The following is a 20481-nucleotide window of genomic DNA, read 5'->3' as shown; positions in this document are numbered from 1 at the left end:
TGGACTGCATCATCTCCAGAGGTCCCTCCTACTCCACCAATTCCATGATTCTGTATTTGTGCATCGTGACCCTCACCGGGCGCCTGCTTCCTCCCCGCTCAGAGCCCCTGCCCTGCGACACCGCGGATCCGCTGCGGGATGAGCGGTGCCGGTACCCCGGGATCTGTGTGCGGGATCAGCGGTGCCGGTACCCCGGGATCTGTGTGCGGGATCAGCGGTGCCGGTACCCCGGGGTCCGTGTGCAGGATGAGCACTCCCGGTACCCCGGGGTTCGAGTGCGGGATGAGCGGTGCCGGTACCCCGGGATCTGTGTGCGGGATCAGCGGTGCCGGTACCCCGGGGTCCGTGTGCGGGATGAGCACTCCCGGTACTCCGCAGCCGGCGGGGACCCGGCGGGCGGCTCCTCCCCGCGGTGACGGCCCCGCTCCGCCCCGCCCCGCCCGCTCCGCCCCGCCCGCTCCCCGAGAGGCCGCTCGGCTCGGCTCGGCTCGGCTCCGCTCCCCGCCGCCGCCGCACACCGCCCGGGAGCCGCAGCCGCCCGCCGCCCGCTCCGGCCCGGGGGAGCCGCTCCGAGCGCGGCTGCCGAGGTGAGCGCCCGGGACCGGGGCAGCGCGGGTCAGGGGCCGGGTGGAGCCCCCCAATCCTCCGCTCCCCTTTCCATTCCCTTATTTCTCGTATCCCGACCCCCCTGGCCGCCGCCTCCGGGCGATGTTTTATTCATGGCCCGGCGGGCTTTGTGCGGAGCGGGCTCGCCGGGAGCGCCGGACCCGCGGCCGCGGCGGGGAAATGGCTGCGGGTGGGCGGCTCGGAGCCCCCCCTGCGCTGCCGGGCCGGGGCCATCACCACCGGGGGGCTCGGCTCCACGGCCGGGGCGGGAGCGAGCCCTGCGAGCCGCTCTCCGGCGGGTTTGTACGTATAGCTGTGTGTCGATATCTGTGTCTATTTACGTTCTTTTTCGATGCTCGGCAGCAGAGTATTGCAACACCGAGCGCACCGTGCGCCGGGCGGCACTTACACCATCGCCGAGTTAACTGTAGATGTCAGACTGTGCTTGCTCTGGGGTGATGTCAGATTGGTAATAACGCGCAGAAATGGGGATTCGGTGCGGGCAGAGCGTGATGGAGACGGCACAGACCCAGCTGGCGCGGACAGAGCCGGCGGAGCCGCTCCGCTCCCGGCGCAGGGCCTGCTGCGGGGGCAGTGCCCCGGCGCGGGCGGAGCGTGGGGGCACGGCGATAATTGGCAATTATTTGTGGGTAGCTGCGGACTCGGAGGAGCAGATATTTATGCCTGGAGCGGAGATACTTGGCTGGTTTTGCCTTACGAAGGTATTCAGGCGTGTTTTGGTTAGAGAATCCGCTGATGCCTGTCTTGTCTGCCAGTTGTGCCATAAGGAAACCTCCTTGGCTATCATCGGTCCAGAGGAAGAATTCTGTTGTGTGCTGTGGAGAGCTGGCTGTGATCAATCAAGGCAGTGTAATGTTAGCTCCTGATACCGCCTCATGATTTCTCCCAAGCTGATCATGGACCAGTGAACTAAAGCTGAGAGATGCTGAAACACATCCCTTGCCTTATTCAGTTCCCCATTCGCCTGCCCTTCACTTTCCCTACACCCTGGTTGGTTGGGTTTCAATGGAAAGATTCTGATTCTGGGCCTGTTCAAAGAAATCCGTGTGTTTTGATTTTACTTGTCTAACTTGCTGTTTAATAATAGCTGTGAGGCTGAAGATTCCTGTGCCCAGGGGCTGTGGGGGTATTTGCCCTTCTGTACAAGTGAAGTTAACCGATACTGCTTGATGCTGTTTAACCTTGTATTATCTTAGGTGTCATATGATGAGGCAGCTTGATTTGTTTAAGGCTTTGTGATGATGCAATGCAATAATAATTATAAATCTTCTCATTGTCTGAAGAATCTTTAAATACTACTCTGTCTTGGGAGACATGTGTGTTTATTCCCAAGAGGCATGGGCATGGATGAGCAGATGATATTAATCACGTTCATTTTGGGGTGGGAGCAGTTTGGCACAGGTGCTTTAAGTTGTAATTTATGGGTGTGATGTCATGTGCTAGATAAGCTTTCATAGGATCTGCCGTGTAAATTACAGCCTTTGTTTATATACGTGCAATTTCACGTTTTGGAAATCCACGCTGTATGGTTTGCTCGCGAGCCTGCGCCGAGCTGTGAGTGAGCTCCAGCAGAATGTGCTTCAGTTGCGCAGTGGAGCTCAGGGCTTGGGAACATTTTGCTTTGCCTTGTGCTCCCAGCCTGCTCCAGGTGTGAATGTGCCCTGTAGCATCTGCGTGCTGCCACGTGTCTGGTGGTTGGCTGTGAAAGCAGTGGCCAGGTGCTTGGTTTGTTTTCTTCTTTCTCCACGATCTGGTCTGTTCTGTGTTTTAGAAGAAGCGGGGTGCTGAAATGAGTGATTTCAACTAATGTGTGCTGGAGAGAGCAGCTTGGTTATTTCAGGCTGCTGTGGTTTGTTATGCAATCAGATTAACAAAGGTTGAAATGATCATTCAGCCTTGGGTAAACACGATCTATAGAACAGCGTGGATTAGGGCAGCTGTTTACATCGGGCAGATCTGCTGCACTTGGCGTGTTGCAAATACTGGGTGGAAACACAATGAGTGGACACAGTAATGTACTAAACAAATTTTCAGCAATCTCTTTGGGATTATGATGTACTTACTATCGATTGTCAGTGCTCCAGGAGCTTCTGCAGCGCCTTAGGTGCTGGGCACGCATGGGCAAACTTACTTTTGGCTTCATTTAGTTGACAAACCAAGGCCTCGTGGAAAGTCTTTGTGCACAGCTGCTGGTGCCTGGGGTGCTGTGCAGTCTCTGGGCTACTGCAGTCCAGGGCTTGGGTCAAGCAAGATGACCGATGCTCAACTGGAAGCTTCCTGAACTAAACAAAAGATACAATTCCAGCCGTGTTTGCTGAAGCTGGCAGCCCCTCAACTGGTCCATTATTAGTTGGCTGTTCCTTTCGCTGTTGTGGCGGTGGCATTGCTGCAGGAGAGGTTCTCAGGGCTTGTCTCCCTGAATCTGCTCAGCGAGCAGGCAATGACATGCAGGCATTGCCACCGTGCTGGAGGTGACAGGAGCTGAGAGGGGAAGGGGCAGGCTGGGATGTGGGGGAAATACCTGGAACGTGGGGAGGAGAGGGAGGTGTTGGTCAGCATGGACCTCTCTGTAGGTGTGTGCTGGGACCCCCGTCTGCAGCTGCACTGCGGTGGGCTCGCCTGGGCTCTGCTGCTCCAGGAGGGCAGCTTCTAACCCAGAGCCCTCTCTAAAGTCTGCTCAGGACTGGATCAATACTCCAGTTAAATCCCTCAGCACTGGCATCTCTTCACTCCAGTATTACCTTCCTTTGAAGCAAGCAAGTGGGCAACATGTTCTGAAAATACAGGGTGTGATGGCATCAAATGTTTGGGGTAAAGGAGGAGTAAGCAACTCCTGCAGTCAGTTTTGCAGAGGCCTTTGTGTTGGTGTGGAGCCTGAGCCTTCCCATCTTCCTCTCATTCAGGGAAAGGTAAGGGACCCTCGAGGATGCTGCTTTTCCATCCTCTAGCAGGGGATGGAACAGGGCTGCGTTTTGAATACGTGCCCAGAAATACTCTGAAAAGAGTTTATTATTGTTGTTGTTGTTGTTATTTATTTCCTTGCTGCCTGTGTTTAATTCTATATAACCAGGTATGTAATTGCAAAGGGATTTCACAGGCACTTGTGAATGTCTGTCACTGTGCTGCTGGCTACTCTGTGTGCTGTATAACATTGTGATAAATGTACCCAGGCACATTTTGGGTACACTGAATCTAAAGAGGTACTTCAGGGAATAGGTAATGGTATTAAGGCTGTGTTGTAGGATGTTCAGAGGAGGCAGTGTGGAATGTGATATGCAGTCAGTCATGTTAAGGCTATTTCTTTGACTGGTACAAGTTTACTTCAGCTCTGATTTATTAACAGGTTGCTCTCTTGTCATCTTCAATCTTGTGAATGAAGTAAGAGCAGTTACTCTCTGTCAGACTAGAGGTCTGTCTGGCTTGGTAGCTCTTCTGATGGGACCACTCCCAGGTACATAGAAAAACTGGAACAGTGAAGTTCTCCTCCTGCTAAACCCTTGTAGCAGTCACCACCCTAGGAAACCTTTGGGCTGGCAGCTCCAGGGAGGAATTAAACTGTGTTTAATAGCTGCTGATGGATTGTCTTCTCTAAAAAAATGTCCTAATTAGTTTTGAAAAACTTCATGGCATTAGTGTTCGCAGCCTCCTCTGCTGGTGAACTTCTGGTCCAGTCTGAAAAGGATTTTTTATTTTCATTTTACAGTTTGATCTAAATTCTAGAAGAATATATTTCTTTTTAGATTTTCACACAGAAATTAACTCTATGTGGGGGGATGTAAGTGATCTTAGAAGGTAAATGAAGATAACTGCTTTATATTTGCAGTGAGGTATAATCCCAGCCCTGTTTGCAGTCACATTTCATGCATAGGTACCATTATGGCTGTCATATTTAGGTGACAGCATGCAAAAAAATGTTCAAATACAAGAAGTGATTTCTGCAGCTGTGCATCCTTGACATAGATTGGGGTGAGTCCCGACTCAGAAATCCTCAGATGACAAAAGAGTTGCTGCAAGCCAAGGAGCAATTTCTGCAACATTGTTGGAAGATTTACCATAGTAAATCTTGGTAAGGGATCTGGTGCAACATTTTAGGGCATGCGTAAGAATGCAGAGAACAGAATTTAAAAGTTGTATTAAAGAGCTTGAAGTAATACAGATTCCAGTAAGTGCTGCATGATGCAGAAAAAGCAGTAACTCAGTCTCTGAACTGTTCTATAGGTTGGCTTCCACCACACCATCCTCTACCATTTCAAGAATAGATGGGTGGTAACAAAGTTGTGGTTTAAATTCCAATTTTTCTTTGTGTGGCCGGGAAGCAGGATCCTTTGGCTGTGAATTGACCTACAGTATTTATTTTTGTGCTGGTGGTTCAGGAGTCTGTCTGGGTTACAGGAGCCCTCTGGGTCACAGATTCTGGATATTGGTGGTAAAGTTGTGTTTGGTTTATTAAAATAAGCTCTTCAAAGGTTGGTAATTTATTCAGAATCATACAATCAAAGAGTATCCTGAGCTGAAAGGGACCCATCAGGAGCATGGAGTCCAACCCTATCCCTGCACAGATACCCTCCAGTCCCACCCTGGATCCCTGGGAACATTGTCCAAACACTCCTGGAGCTCTGGCAGCCTTGGGGCCGTGCCCATTCCCTGGGAAGCTTGGGCAGTGCCCTTATTGTGGTGGCTTCTGAAATCCTGTTGATAAAAAAGGGTAGAATTTTCATGTTTCTAATGCAAATAGAAATTCTTGATCTTGTCATTTCTACTACTTTTCTACCCTTAAGCCTGTAAACTTATGATTAAAGTGGGTGGAATTTCAGCCTGATGGTTTATGGGTGGGATAATAGTAGAGACTGACCAGACAAATGTTTTGTTTTAAAAATAGAGAGGCTTACATAATGATGCTATACACAACAACAGTATATGGATATGGATAAGATCTCTGGAGCAGTGTTAATCCAACAGCATCCCTTGCCTACATGTCTGCTGTTGCTTGCTTCAAAGGAAGGCAATTCTGGAGAGAAGAGATGCCAGTGCAAAGTGATTTAACTGCAGTATTGATCCAGTCCTGAGCAGACTTCAGGCAGAGCTCTGAGTTAGAAGTTTGGAGAAACAGGTTTTTAAACCATTGTGAGCTCCTAATGTGTTACCTGAATGAGAAAAAACGATTCTTCCTCTTTTCTTTTTTGTGGAACCCTGTCTGTCTCTTGGTGTTTTGAGTTCTTTACAGAGATTCATGTCTTAATGTGTGGCATGTGCTTAGGAAATTTGAGGCCCCGTTTTGGAGAAAAAAGAAAAAATCAAAGCAGTGAACATGTCTGAAAGCATCAGGATGGCTTTAGAGGCCTTCCTCTTGCTATGAAAATAGCCTCAGTTTCTTTTCCTTCTGTCTCTGTATCTCTAAGAGAAAAGCACGGGCTTTATCTGTCAAGTTTGGAAAAAGATAAAGAGCAAGTTCACTTGAAATATGTATTTAATAGGGAAAATTTCCCAGGATCTATATATACAGGTGGGCATTTTCCCAAAAGTATGTTAGGTGTTGAGGCCATAAAAATGTTGCTGCTAACCAAAATTCTAGCCCTGAATGTATCTATAAATACCATAGCCTCAGCCCTTTGGCTCTGTGAAATTATATGTAGCTGGAATAATTTCATACATCAGGACATAAAAGGACTTTGGTGAACTTGTGCTTTTATAATAAACAAGGAAAAGTTTATCTAGGTTGCCCAGTTGATTCACACAAAGACAGCTCTTTACTTGAGGAGGGGGAGGTACTTACCTCTTAGACTTTCCTCCTTAGGATTTTTATCTCATCCTGTCCCAAGTTTTTATTAATAAAAGCAGAACAACTTTAATGTTTATGCATTTAGACAGACAGAGCTCTGCGTTTTGGAGTCGTGGCTAATTAGATTTGTGGAGCCTGTGTGGTTTTGGATATTGGGCAGGGAGGTTGTTTTTGCAGGAGGACACAGAGGAAGGAACATGTTGCTTGTATTCCCTTTCTTACAGTGGCAGCAGCGCTTTCCATGCCCTGTGCATGTTCATGATGTCGGTGTGCTGCTCCTGGGGAAGCAGGCTTGTTGAAGTTCACGTCTGTGTTTGAAGAATTCCTTTTAAATTGCTATTCAGTAAAGCTCTGAGGAGCAGACATTTGCACTTCTCCAGTGGAAAACAGTCTGAGGGAAGAATCGGCTGGTAAACCAAAACAAATGCTGTCTTTCTAAGGGCTGGCAATGGGCTGTAAGCCCATTCTGCTTCAACTTTGAGGCATGACTAAGATGTTTCTCTGCTCTGGCAATATCCACTTGGGATCCTGCTGCTTCATTTCATCTACAGGCCTGCTCACCCCAGCTGCACCTTGAAGGGAGCATGGCTGGTGTGCAGTAGATGGACGGAGAGGCTGACGTGCAGTAAATGCACTGCCAGGCTGACTGTAGCAAATGCACTGACAGTGTGCAGGAGCTGCTCTTTTGTTAGTGGTGCCTGTGCCCAGCTCCAGGGCGTTCTCTGAGCTGGGCTGTTTCAGGTTGTGGTCTGAGCTGCTGAGCATGGCCAGCCATGTGATGCTGAGGGACAGGCTGCTGCTCCTCTCCTCCCAGTGCAGCCTATGTGCGTGCAGTAGCTGTGGTCTGGTGGATGCCCAGGGGCTCAGCTTTCCCTTCTGAGCCTTTATTTTTTGCAGGAATCTGAAATAGCGGAGCTGAAGCTGCTGAATAAGCCAGACTGAATCCAGGGGAGCAGATCTGGCTCTCCCCTTCGTCTGCCGCAGAAATGTGGAGAGGAGAAACTCCTGCGAGTACTTCAGGGAATTGTTTGATTAGTGGGTGAAGGGAAAGCCAGCCAGGGTTTTCTAATTCCATCTCTATTCTTTTTACCACTCGAAGCTCTAATGGATATAATTGTTTTTTCTTATGATTTATGTTTTTAAATTACTCCCTAGTTTTCAGGTGTGGGAGTCTATCAGCCAGGGTTGCTGAAATTAAAATCAAAACCTCGTGATGAACAAGCTCCTGAGATGATCTCTGTTTAATAGTAAGAGGGAGCCGTATTCTTTCTGCTTTGGTCATGTTGGATAAGGTGTATCTTTGAGATTAGAAAGTCCTCATGGGAAGAGGGGAGTGCTTCCTTCTTTTGTCTCCAGCATTGCAGCAGAGATGCTAATTAAGTACCAAACAAATTGGATTTGGGCAAGTTTGCCTTTGCTATGGCAGTGAAAATGTTTTGTTTGGGAGAGCTGCGCAAATTACACGGGCAGGCATTCACACAGAGCTAAATCAGCCCCTGGCTGCCCCAAATCTTACAGAAACATGCCAGAGGAGCTTTGGGGATGGCAGGAGTCAGTGAGCGTGTTCTGGAGCAGATTGCGTAGGGGCACAGCCCCGAGCAAAGACGTCACAGCAAGGAGTGACTGTGCTGCCAGCACAGAGAGCCTCTGTCAGCGGGACAGGCAGCTCCAAATGTGGGGCTGCTCTGCTGCTCTTCCCCAACAACAGGGCTCTGAGCTGGGTTTTCCTGGAACTACCATTCTGAGCTGTTTTCTGAAAAATCAGACATTAAAACATGGAATAAGAGACCTCAGGCTCAGTAATGTTTAAGAGAATAAGAAACGCTCAGCCTCGTGAAGCTGCATTTAGTTGTACATTTATTTGGGGATTTTTTACAAGCATAATGGAAAATTATGCACTCGACTCTTCTCAGAGTTGCCGTGGGATTCAGAGGACCTAATTTCCCTAAGACTATGAAAATCCTAGGCTTTGCCATGTAATTTTTGTTTGCCTTTACACTTCTGTGCTAGTCTTTGAGCCTTCTTTCATCCACAGCAAATGCTTGGGTGCTGCAACAGAAATAGTTTGAAAGCCAATGATTTGAGAGAAAAAGGGCTGGAGCTTCTTAGAAGTCTGGCGACTGGATGAAGTAGGATTAATCTGGCATTAAGGCAGAAATTTGTGAGAGAAGCGTGGTCAAGTGACTGGCTGGAGAGAGGGGGGATTCATGAAGTCAAAGTCACTTCTTCAGCCAAAGGGGGGATCAGGCTGATACATTTCTGACAGGGTGTTTTGCCTGGCCTTTCCCACAGACTCTGGGTAGCTGTCACATACTTTCTCTGCAATTGCTTGGCATTCTGAGAGATCGTGCCTTAAAAAAAAGACTCTCAGAGTGAGCAGCTTTCCAGAAGGTCATTGGAAATTTAATGCTACAGTGTAATGAGGTTTGTGAGGTACCTGTAACACAAATAACATTGCTGACGAGTTGCTTTTCAATTATTAATTCTTGTACAGTAAGCTGTGGCCATTAAGATGGGTTGCCTATGCAAAGTGGTTCCATAAAATGCAAATTATTAGCTTCTATGTGGGTCAGAAAACATTGCATACTTGGTGTAACTTGTAGTTAAATAGACTCCTTTGCTAAGCAAATAATTTAAGCACTGGTTACTCTCAGCATCGTCAAAAACATACATGAGTTCTTGCTGAGTGTAAATAAAAGGGTTTCAGCTTTGAATGATGACTGCAGGATTTGGCTTAAAAGTTATTTTTGGGCCACGGGCACAGCCCAAAGCCGGGGGACGTATGTGGCTCTGCTCCTGGAATGGCGTCAGGATGGAGGATGACTAAGTCACCCCTGCAACTTCCTGCTTGCTCCAGAAAGGTGGTGATTTATTGCAGCTCTGTGTCAGCAGTAAATCGCTGTCCACCCGCGCTGATTCAGCCACCCAACTTAGCTGGGAGTTAGGGCTGTGCCCCGGCTTCTTCCACCCAGCAGCTGCCGGGTGGGGACGGGGCCATCGCCCTTCCTGCCCCGTGTCCGTCAGGGCCGGCCAGGCCGACTCCTGTCCTGGTGCAGACGTGGGATTGGGATGGTGTTCCTGCCCAGTCAGGGAAGACTGGCTGGGCAAAGCTCATGGCCTTGGGTTTCTGAAGGTGCTGAGATTGAAGCAATAGCAAATGTGGCTCCTTCCCACCCAGCAGATGCTGGGCTGGGGACAAGGCCATTGCCCTTCCTGCCCCATGTCCGTCAGGGCCAAGCAGGCTCTGACTCCCGTCCTCCTGCAAATGCGGGATGGCGTTTCTGCCGTGGGTCAGGGAAGATTGGCTGGGCAGAGCCTCCGGGCCTTGGGCTTCTGAAGGTGCTGAGGTTGAAGCAGTAGCAAATGTGGCTCCTTCACGGCTCCTTCCCATCCAGCAGCTGCTGGGCTGGGGACAGGGCCATTGCCCTTCCTGGCCGGTGTCCGTCAGGGCCAGCTAGGCCCTGACTCCTGTCGTGGTGCAAATGCGGGATTGGGATGGTGTTCCAGCCCAGTCAGGGAAGACTGGCTGGGCAAAGCCTCAGGGCTTTGGGCTTCTGCAGGTGCTGAGGTTGAAGCAGCAGCAAATGTGGCTCCCTCCTGGCTCCTTTCATCCAGCAGCTGCCAGGGTGGGGACGGGGCCATCGCCCTTCCTGGCCGGTGTCCGTCAGGGCCAGCTAGGCCCTGACTCCTGTCCTGGTGCAAATGCGGTATTAAGATGGTGTTCCAGCCCAGTCAGGGAAGACTGGCTGGGCAAAGCCTCAGGGCTTTGGGCTTCTGCAGGTGCTGAGGTTGAAGCAGCAGCAAATGTGGCTCCCTCCTGGCTCCTTTCATCCAGCAGTTGCCAGGGTGGGGATGGAGCCATCGCCCTTCCTGGCCGGTGTCTGTCAGGGCCAGCCAGGCCCTTACTCCTGTCCTGGTGCAGATGTGGGATTGGGATGGTGTTCCTGCCCAGTCAGGGAAGATTGGCTGGGCAAAGCCTGGGGGCTTTGGGCTTCTGAAGGTGCTGAGGTTGAAGCAACAGCAAATGTGGCAGAATCAGCACATAGCGATGTTGCTGCTTGGGGAAAAATTGGTCCAAACCCTTCCAGGCCCTGCCCAGATTTTCCTTTGTAGGCAGAACAGGTTGGGCAGCAGCACAGGGCTAGGGAGGCTACACAAAACAAGGGGGAGTTCACTGAAGATGGTCATTAGGTTAGGTGTATCATGTTGAAGGTGCTCCTGTTTTTCTGGGGTTTACAATGCCTCCAGTGCATGAGGATAGATTTCTTTGCTCCTGTTGTGATGAGTAAGCCAAGTAGTTGTTTTACTGCTGCCTTTTCCCTCCTACATGCCCTCCAAAAGAAAGCCCAAGGTGCAAACCCCCACCAGTCTAAAGACCTGACTTTGAAATAAACCACTTCATTTCAGATACAGGAATGATCTGGCTGTGATGGAGACTGATGGCAATGCCTCCTCTCTTCTCTTCCACCCTGCTCTCCCAAGAGCTGCTGCTATCCTGGGAAAGCACATGAAGAACCCACTTGCTTGCTCTTGTCGTCACAGCCCTTATCTCTTTAGTGGAGTGTAAATAACCAGGATAATTGTTGTGTTCCTGTATGTTTTATGCCCTAAGCCAAATGCAGAAGAAACAACTCTTTTCTGGGGCGTTTTTGCATCATCCTGTGCTTTGAAAGGCACAAACAGGCTGTTGTTTGCCACAATCAGCATCAGCTGCTTCTTGAGGTGTCTCTGGCCAAGCAGGAGACAAGTTTTGATGCAATCCTGGGCAGAGGCAGAGGTGGGAGGGAAGATCCCAGGTGAATTAGCCATGCCATAAGGATAAGGAAATAATCCTGCAAAATCTGTGAGCTTTGCTAGTGTGTGGGGTCAGCTCTGCTTTTGATCTTGGTTGTGACTGAATATCCTCAGGAATAAAACTGCAAGTAAGAGTGGAGGCAGCTCTGGATTTGTTTCATGGTTGCTACCTGGTGAATGGTGCTGTCTGGTTTTCTGATGGATTATTTTAATTGGTAACCTCTCTGCTTTCTTAAGTGTTCAATTTCCCATTCTTCTTTTCCTCATCTATAATTTTCCATTCCTTACCTGCTACCATCTCCCCTGACATGTCATGAACATGCCTGAATTTTTGTGTTGAAATGGTTTTATTGCTTTCGAAATACTAAGTGTGACTCGGTGTCAAAATGAAAGTAGCATGTGAGCTTCAGCCTGCTGCTTCAGTGCCAGTGAAACCAAACTGTGAGCTAGCATCCATATCCATAAGGTTTTTTCCAAGTGCAGACTGAGCTGTGGTGCTGACTGTGGGAATGCTGACCAATGTTGAGGGAGAAGAGCCCCAGCACTGGAGGAGTGCAGGGGCCTTTCTGTATCATCAGACTGCAGGACTGGTTTTGGGCCTTGATTTAAATGGCAAAGGAGTGATGGAAAGCAGAATATGGCAATGACTTTGGCCCTTAAGGTAGAGTATGCCTGTTGGTGATAGGGGTTGGAAGCTGTCTCCAGTCTCCTGTTCCTCATCCCTACCTGGCCATTAGCCACCAGGCTGAGTAGGTTGAAGGACTCAAGGAGCTCTAGGACTAAGTTTAAAACTGATGGAAATTACAGTGGGCTCAGGGGCAGTGCTTTAGACCTTCAGTTGTTTACGATTACCTGGAAATGTAGGAGTGCTGTGTGCATCTGTCTTTGGCAGTTCCCCTGCTTTCTCACCTGTTTGCTGCTTTGTTTTAGGGAATAGTGGGGGGAAAAGAGAACAAGGATGCACTGGTAAAACAGCTTCAAAGCCTGTGATAAGGAGGAGAACATATATGTGCTTCCAGATATTACTGGAATAGGATGGGATAGGAAAGGTTCCCTGGGATGGGAGTGGGGAGACCACAGCTCATTTTCCCAGGGGGCTGTGGAGCTGCTGTGGTGGGAGTTGCCCAGCCAGGCTCTCTGCAGCCACAACAGTGTCTTTGTGGTAAGGCTCTGAGCTTGTTCTGTGCTTTGCTATCACAAAAATAAAAACTGGCTCTTTTTCTTGCTTTTGAAGCATTTTTGTTTGGTTTTTTTTTGATCCAGAGTGAAATCTGAATTATTTTTCAAAATCCTTTGATCAACTTCAACCTCAGTATCTTAATTCTGTTCTCATAGTAGATTTGCGTGTCAAATACTATTTTTAAGGTCAGAATTACGACAGAGAGTATTTCCCCTTGCTGTGTATGACAAGTACTAATGCTCAGAGTGCAGTCCTGGGGCTGGGGTGTGCATCCCTATTTCCTGATGTTTTCTGAAGCTTCACCTGCCTCCGCAGGGCGAAGGCAGTGCTGATGGGCTGCAGGGTTGCATTGCTAATAACTGTAAACAGCAATTCTGACTCATTGGTCCTGGAAGACAGAAGTACAGTCATAGATTGTGGCTATGGTAATTTGTTTACAAATAGGAAAATTTGTATAGATGAGGTTTAGCACATGTCTTTCTGGTTGCCCTTTTTAGAAGGTGTATGGCTCCCCTGCACATCTGGTGTTTGGTTGTCCCCCAACTTCAGCTCCCACCACCCTTCTGCAGTCTCTACCTACCTCATACAGACTGGGGTCTTTAGGTACCTTGGGCTTAGGATGCATTAAAAATCAATTTCTAGGAAGAAGTTCAGGGTAATGGTTGGGCCACCATGATACCCAGCAAAGGAGATTTCACAGATGTTCATAGCATGGCCTGGGTTGGAAGGCATCTTGAAGATTGTATCCAGCCCCTGGAATGGCTGGGACACCTTCTGCTAGACCAGGTTGCCTCATCCAGCCTGGCCTTGAGTATTTCATTTTGGCTGACTCTTCATTTTAGGGTTAAGGCAGAGCCTGGGCATGTTGTGTTTGGGTTGTCACCATCCAGAGTTGGTGTCAGTAACCAGAAAAATGACATGGAGAGTGGGAGTATAATGTTCATAAATGTAATGAACAAGGAGGTGGCAAGGTGGAGTGCTGAGAGGGAATGTGAAGAGCTAAACAGCTGATGGCATGAGGCTGGAAACGTGAGCAGGAGAAACTGAGGCACAGCCTAGCAAAGAAGGAGGCACTTGGTGTTGGAAAGGACATTGTGGAAGGGCACACGTGTGCTTGGCATTGCTGTCTCAAGGTGTGTGGTCAGGGGCAGAAATGATCAAATGCTTCTTTCTCCCATCCTTCATATGGTGTGTGCTATGAATAAAAGCTTTCTGAGTGAATGCTCAGGGCCAGAGCTGATTTCTGTAGGCTGCCATGGCTTTGTGTTGCTGTTCTTCATTGTGCACCCTTCTCCTCTAATGGGTGATATGGATTTGAGCTGGATCCAGACAGAAAATTTGTCACTGAAATCATGCTGAACAGCACTGCTAGGTATGGGCAAGGCAGAAGAGGAAAGATTCAGTCAGGGTTTTTCTTCTATTCTGAAATACTGAAGATCAGCGAAAAAACTTGTAAATATTCCAGTTGTGAACTGCAGTGATTCTGCTTAATGTGCTTTACTGATCTTCCTGTCATCTCTTCCATAGGGAAATGTTAATATTCCACTTAGGAGCTGTATTTCTTTTGATCTCTGGCTGCACCCCTTGTTTGTTCCCTAAACCTTCTCTCTTTCTACCACAAACCACTTAGATAACTGGTGTTACAGCAAAATAATCACCACTTGTGTTAGTTCCCTGATTCTCAGTGGTGCTGCTTTGTATTCTGGGATTTGATTGCAAGACAGACAAGTAGATAAGTAAGTAAAAGGCAAAGCAACAGCAACAAGAAGAAAAAGAAACTGCATTTGATTAAAATCCATTTTACTCTGGTACCTTAACTGTAGCTAATTGAGTGTGTGCTTTTTGGGGAGAAATGAGGGTATGGGTGAAATTTAATGGATGAGCCTTCACTTGTTAAATTTGGGATGGGGTTGATGGAAAAAATCAGTCTTATTGTGGGCACACTGTTGGGAAAGAGGGGGCACTAGCTGGCTGTGGGAATACAGAAATTTGTGATTCCAGTAGCTTTGCCTGGTTAAAGGCCCTGCTCTGTAGATGGGGGCTCGTTGGTATTTCTGTTTTATGTCCCCACCCGTGCTGTGTGGTGTTGCAGTGACCTGCAAAAGCTAGAGCAGCACCAATTCTCGTGCAGTTTCATGTTGCCACTTGTGCTGGCACACAGGATGTTTGACAGGAGAGGTCCTGGCAGGACACCAAGGAACAAGAGCTGGCTTGTCAGCAGAGGTAAGGGAGGGAGGGCACAGAGGTAAGGGAGGTGCAGCAGGGCCTCGTGTCCAGGGCAAAGAGCTCCAGTGCTGGTTTTGGGCAGGGAACCTCATGTGTGTGTGCTATCTGCAAAGTCTTAGGCAACGTAAAGTTGTTCCATGGGGGTCTTCTTTATTGGTTTAAAACTTTAAGGTGTTTCTAAACAGCTCTTAAGAAATTCCTTGGTTAATTTTTCTCCCAAGTCAAAAAGCTGTTCTTCTGGAGTTTCCTCTCTCCAGCACTGGCACCATTTCCCATTTCCTCCTCTTAAATTTCCCGTCATGACCTTACCAGTTGTGTTATGTTGGTGCAAGGAAACCCCAGATGAGATCAGGCGTTGTTCTGGGAAGTGCAGTCATTCCTTTCAGCAAGGAGTTTGGTTTCCAAAGCTCCCAAGGTGGGGAAGAGGGAAGGAACCAGGAAATGGACAGGAGAGCCCAACAGATGTGATGGTCAGTCCGTGTTGACTTGCTGCTTTGCACTTCCTACAATTTTAGTTACTCTTTGAGGAGAGAAGAGTTTCCCCTGTACTTGAGTTGGGGTAGGAGGGAGTATTACTACCTGATGGTTTTTGTATTCCACACCCCATTTCCCATGTATCTGCTTTTGGTTTCCCTTGGGTGCAGGATGAAATGGACTTCACAGACTGGATGTAGTTGTTGGGAATAAATGCATTGTCAACTCACCTTTAAAGTCTTGGATGAGCTTGTGGGGTCTGTGTAGGAAGGCTGGGGGGATTGGGGGATTCCACTGAAGGCTTCCTAAAGAAGGAGTTGCTTCTTTCTTTCTTTCTCTACATCCCCAGCTGTTTTTGGGATAACAACAGTTTGAGAAAGCAAAGGAATATAATGAAAGTTTGCCATCAAATTTGAAAATGAAAAAGGCCTGTTCCTAAGAGCAGAGGGATGGAAAGGTGGAACTTTCTTTTGCTTCTGCTGTGCTACTTGCCCTTTGCTTTCCTGTCGTGAAATGGTGTCAAAATGCCAACCAGCTCTGCTCAGCACAGGGGAATGAAGGTGTAAAGTGCATTCCCCATTGATGAAAAGGAGCAGCTGTTCTGTTGGGTTGGGGGGGGGGGTGTTTGCCTGTCTTTAATTTGTTTTACATTGTTTTCTCATCTTCCTCTCCCATGACTGCTGAAGGAAGTGCTGGTATTCCTGCAGTCTCTGAGGAATGATGGATTATCATCTGTTAAGGGACTGACAGTCCAATCCAAGTGGTGATTTTTGAGCACACTGTGAGTGCACTTGTTCCTTGTGTGCTGTTACTCAGTGTCTGTGGTATACGACTGTTTGGTAGTGACAAAACTCACTTTCATATTTATAGACTTAATGATTTGTTTTGGTGAAACTCCCTTAATTTAGCCTCTTTGAAGCCAGTAGAAAAATTTATTTACTTTCAGAGTTGGTCACTTCTTTTAAGATTGCATTTTTCCTCACGTTTTCTGTCTACACAACTATGCACAGCCAATCAGAATGTTTTTAGTCCTACTATAACTTGTATGGTAAACAAGCAGTTTATTCTATTCTCCATCAGATTCCAGTATAAAATGACTGAAGTGCTTGGGCAGTGACCCTGGGAACAAAGGGTTTGCCATGTCCAGTCTCCTGAAGTGCCTCTGTGCAGATGTGGGAGCAGGGATGGTAGGAATGCACCTGTTCCTCCAGACCAACTCTAATAAAAGGTGCAACTGTCCCTAACTGAAGGTATATTCATAACATTGATAATAATAATCTATATTGTAGCTTTTAAGTATAGTTTTGGAGTCATTAAAGTTTAAAAAGATCTCTAAGATCGAGTCCTGCTGTTCCCCAGCACTAACCCATGTCCCCAAGGGCCACATCTACATGTCCTGTGAATGCCCCCAGGGATGGTGACTCCACCCCTGCCCTGGGCAGCCTGTCCAGGGCCTGATGCCCTTTGAATGAAGAAATTTTCCCTGATATTCAATCCAGTATTCCCAATCTAAGCCTTCCCTGGCACAGCTTGAGGCCATTCCCTCTTGTCTCATCTCTGTTCCCTGGGATCAGAGCCCGACCTGTGAGGGAGCTGTGCAGAGCCAGAGGGTAATAGGGATAAATAAGAAAGTAATAGGGATAAATAACAAGGTAATAGGGATAAATAAGTAGCAGGAGACATGCAGAGACAATGGGGCAGATTGCAGCATAGGACAGCTGTCCAGGTAAGCACCCAGTGTCCCCTGATGACCCTGAGATTAGCGTTGGTGACAGACAGGGGCATTATCTGTGATTCTGGATTGGGTACCTTCTGCGTGTTCTGAGTTAATTAGTGATCTGTGTGCAGATTGGATTGGGTGGCAGTAATTAGTGTGGTGCCTGTGCCCAAGGAGAATGTACAGGTCTGTCAGGATTTTGGGAGGGTGGATATTGTGCAGACAGACCATGGCAGCAGGAAGCTCTGGGTTTAGGTCGAGTTTTCTGCTGACTGCTTGGCACCAAAGCCTCACTTACCCCTGCCTTTCACTCCCCCGCCATTTTCCATGTGTTAATTGGCTTTAGCCAAAAGATGTTCCTGCTGAACTTGTTACAAGTGGAAGCCAGTCTAAACCACGTTGTAGCATTGTACATATTCAGGCAATAGCAAATGTGCTGAAGCTTTGTCTGGAGGTGTGGAAATCTGTCCTGGCTGTGGGTTTGGTGTCAGCAGTCACCCTGCTCCTGGTGGCTTTCCATTCTCCTTTGTCAGCTTTGGGAGGAAGCAAACTTGGAGCGGGAGGAGAAGGTAAGCAGAGACTGAAATTAATATTAAGCACTTCTAGATTAATTTCACTGACAAAATCGCTGCTTGATTTCTGTGGGAGGAGCATTTGCCAAAACCTTGCCAAATTATCCCAGAAAGCAGCTAGAGAATGTTAAGCAGAAACCCCACAGCATTTCACAGGAGTTTATTCTGTTGTTTCAGTAGTGACTCATCTCCAGAATGATCCATCCTTTTTGCTGTGTATATGTGGGGGGGAAAAAAACCACTGACAAAAGTCTCACAGCCATCTCAGAGCTATACAAAATGCAGTGTCCTGTTCAATTATTAGTTAAAGCATCTGAGTGTCTCAAGCCCTTAGGCAGTTTTGAGAGTTATCCTGGCAAAAGATGTTTGCAGTCAAACCTGGTTCACTTTTTGTTAAACATCCTGAATTTTCTTAAGAGTGTGGAATGAGACAGAAGTGGTAAGTATAGACAGAGGAGAAGGTGCTAGGTGTGATTCTGTGAATGGACAGAATTGCTGTTTTTGAAACCTCAAGGATTGTTAGAACATCGCTTTTTCCTTTCTGTACATCATGTTTTTAGCTAAATGACCTGAAAATTAAAGATCAGCATTCCAGTGTGTTTGTTAAATGCTTTGCTTCCTGAGGTTGCTGTTCAGAAAGCTGAGGGCTCTCCTCTTGATTTTTCATCCTGCCCCTGCTCAGCGTCCTCAAAAGGCAGCAGTAAGTACAAAAACAGGAAAGGGGAATGATAAAGTGTGGGAATCAAGGGAATGCTGAGTTAGCAGTGCCAGGAGGAAACAGCTCTAACCACAGCATTTCTACTGGTGAAAAATAAATGGAGGTGAACTGACTTAAAATACTTCTGAAAATGGAGTTTTCTTTCTTGTCACATTTTTCTGTGACTTCTTCTAACAATTTTTAATGCAATAAAGTAGAAAGCAAACCTGTTGTAGTGACTGGATGCTGGCATTAGTGTTTTAGCAAACACCTACACAGCATATATATGGACTAAATTATCTAAAGGGCTTGTTAGCATATCATCTGCATGCAGAAGAAAGTGATGGTGGTGATGCATGTTACTTAGAAATCTTGTGAAGGATTCTAGCTCCTTCTTGCTTTCCTTTTTCTTTTCATTGTTTTCTCCACAATAAAAATGTCCACTGCATTTGGGGAGGACGTTTTCTCTCTGTCATCATTTTTTTGTTGTTGTTTTGAAGGCCTTGAGACATTTTCCCCTTTTTTATCATTGGGAAATTTTGTAAGGTATACAGCCAGTGCTTTTGTGAAGTTCATAGAGCACATGAAATAGTGGAGAGCAAAACCATCTGCCAGTGACAGTATTTGATCTACAGAAAAAGCTATTTCTGAGGGAAGTTGAGTAATGCTTGACTTGGTGTTGTTTTGTTTTGCTTTGGTTTCTTGGCTTCCAAATCAGTGTTGAAAAATACCTGCCAACTGTAATTATTTTACTGGAAGTTTAATGCAAGGTCTAATTTTACTGGAAGCCTGGAGGAGAGGAGGAGACAGAGCTGGAGAATGGCATCTGATGTGGAGCAATGGTGATGTCAGGCATATTTAAGATAAGTGAACTTGCTGTTAATAAACACAAAATGCTGCATGGGCCATGGAAGTACTTGTGGCAAGCTGGGCACTTCACTACTGGACCAAAAGTCTTGGCTGGTGGTTTTGGTTGTCTTTCACCAGACCGTCTTGGCACATGTGTAACTTTGAGCCCTCAAGCTTGCTGTGATTGAAGTATGTGTATGTTTGAAGTGCTTTGGTTGAAAAGAAAATCAGTACTATTCTGATAAGGAGATGGGAAGTATTAAATTGCTGAAAATACTAGCTTTTCTCATGGGAATCAGGTTTTCTGTTAAAAACTCACTATTGTGCTGGTATTTTTCCATCAGGGAACCTTTGAAGCAATTTCAGCATTTTGAGATAGGTCTGCTAAAACCTTCCTTGTCCAGCTTTTCTTTTAAGAAGGACAAAAAGTAAAGAGAAGAGAGAAAAAAAGTGAATTTTCAGAGGGAATCAACATAAAGAATGAGCTGTGTGGGGAGAATCCAGTTTCTTCCACATTATGTGATGCTCCATGGTAGAGATTCCCAGATGTGCAGGCACTGATGTGTAGCTGGTGTGAGACAGGTGAGTTACAGCTGGTGGCTTTGCATCCAGCAGAAACCCAGGGATTTGTCTTTGGTCCCAAAAGGAAGGATTTGAGAGGAAGCATCTGTTGCTTTTAGAACTTGAGGCTTTTTGATACAATCCTGGTCATTCCCCTGGAGTTCTCTTCCCTGTGTTCAGAGTGAGCTGCATTCATCTTTTGGGTCACTTATTTATTTGTTTATTTATTGAGTGAAAGATCAAACCCCCTTTTCAGACCCCCCAAATCTTTCATTTAACTTTACTTAGCAGGTTATGTTGTGTACCACTGACTTTTGGTTTTGCTGCCCATCACAGAAGCATGTGAGGAGCTTTAATTGCAGGACTGATGCATTTCTGAAATTGGAGAGGTGGTAAAGGATTGGTGGTTCAGATGTGCTTTGTGGGAAGTGTTTACAGAGCACAAGGTTTGTGGCAGGAGCAGTTACCATTGCCTTTTAATAATTTAGGCAAAGTGTTTGGGAAAAAAGCAGTGGGAAACTATTTTCATGTTGTTCTCAAAGGGAAAATAGAGTCCATCCTGTGAGCCTTGGGCAGGACAGTGACAGTGCTGGGCACAATACAGTTTTGTAGCTCACTATGAAAATGAAGAAGGATTAAGGGAAAGGGGATTTTCCTCTCTCACCTACTTTTTCTTCAGGGAAAAAACCCAGACCCATAGGTTTTCTCAATTTACTCATTGAGAATAAACTCTTAAAGGTGTTTATAAACCACATGGTTTATGTGATTTGTCTGGTTAAGCAAATCAGCAGAATCTGCTTAGGCAAGGAGTCAGGGAGGGTATTGCTGCCTTTCTTTTAAATTTCAGGTAGAACTTTAAAATTAGAGGTTGCTACAAGTCCCTCCAGCATGTTTCATATAATTTGATATTTACACACAGAAAGCTTGTCTAGACTCTTCCCAGCTGTGTTTGTTATGTACAGCATCAATCACTGCGTGTCTGTCCTTGTCAGTTTGTGTATATGA

General features: G+C 46.9%; 1 protein-coding gene across 1 annotated transcript in view; it reads left to right on the top strand.

The window, feature by feature from the left end:
• The first annotated feature begins 424 nt into the window (after nucleotides 1–424).
• C8H1orf21 (chromosome 8 C1orf21 homolog) overlaps nucleotides 425–20481 on the top strand; it is a 103140-nt gene continuing 83083 nt past the window's right edge. Inside the window, exon 1 of the mRNA XM_054638088.2 lies at nucleotides 425–587. The gene's annotated coding sequence lies outside the window, so the exon portion shown is untranslated. The remainder of the gene's footprint in view (nucleotides 588–20481) is intronic.

Source organism: Agelaius phoeniceus, chromosome 8, assembly GCF_051311805.1.
Source record: "Agelaius phoeniceus isolate bAgePho1 chromosome 8, bAgePho1.hap1, whole genome shotgun sequence".
In the NCBI taxonomy this organism is placed as follows: domain Eukaryota; kingdom Metazoa; phylum Chordata; class Aves; order Passeriformes; family Icteridae; genus Agelaius; species Agelaius phoeniceus.
This window is presented reverse-complemented; position numbering and strand designations above follow the sequence as displayed.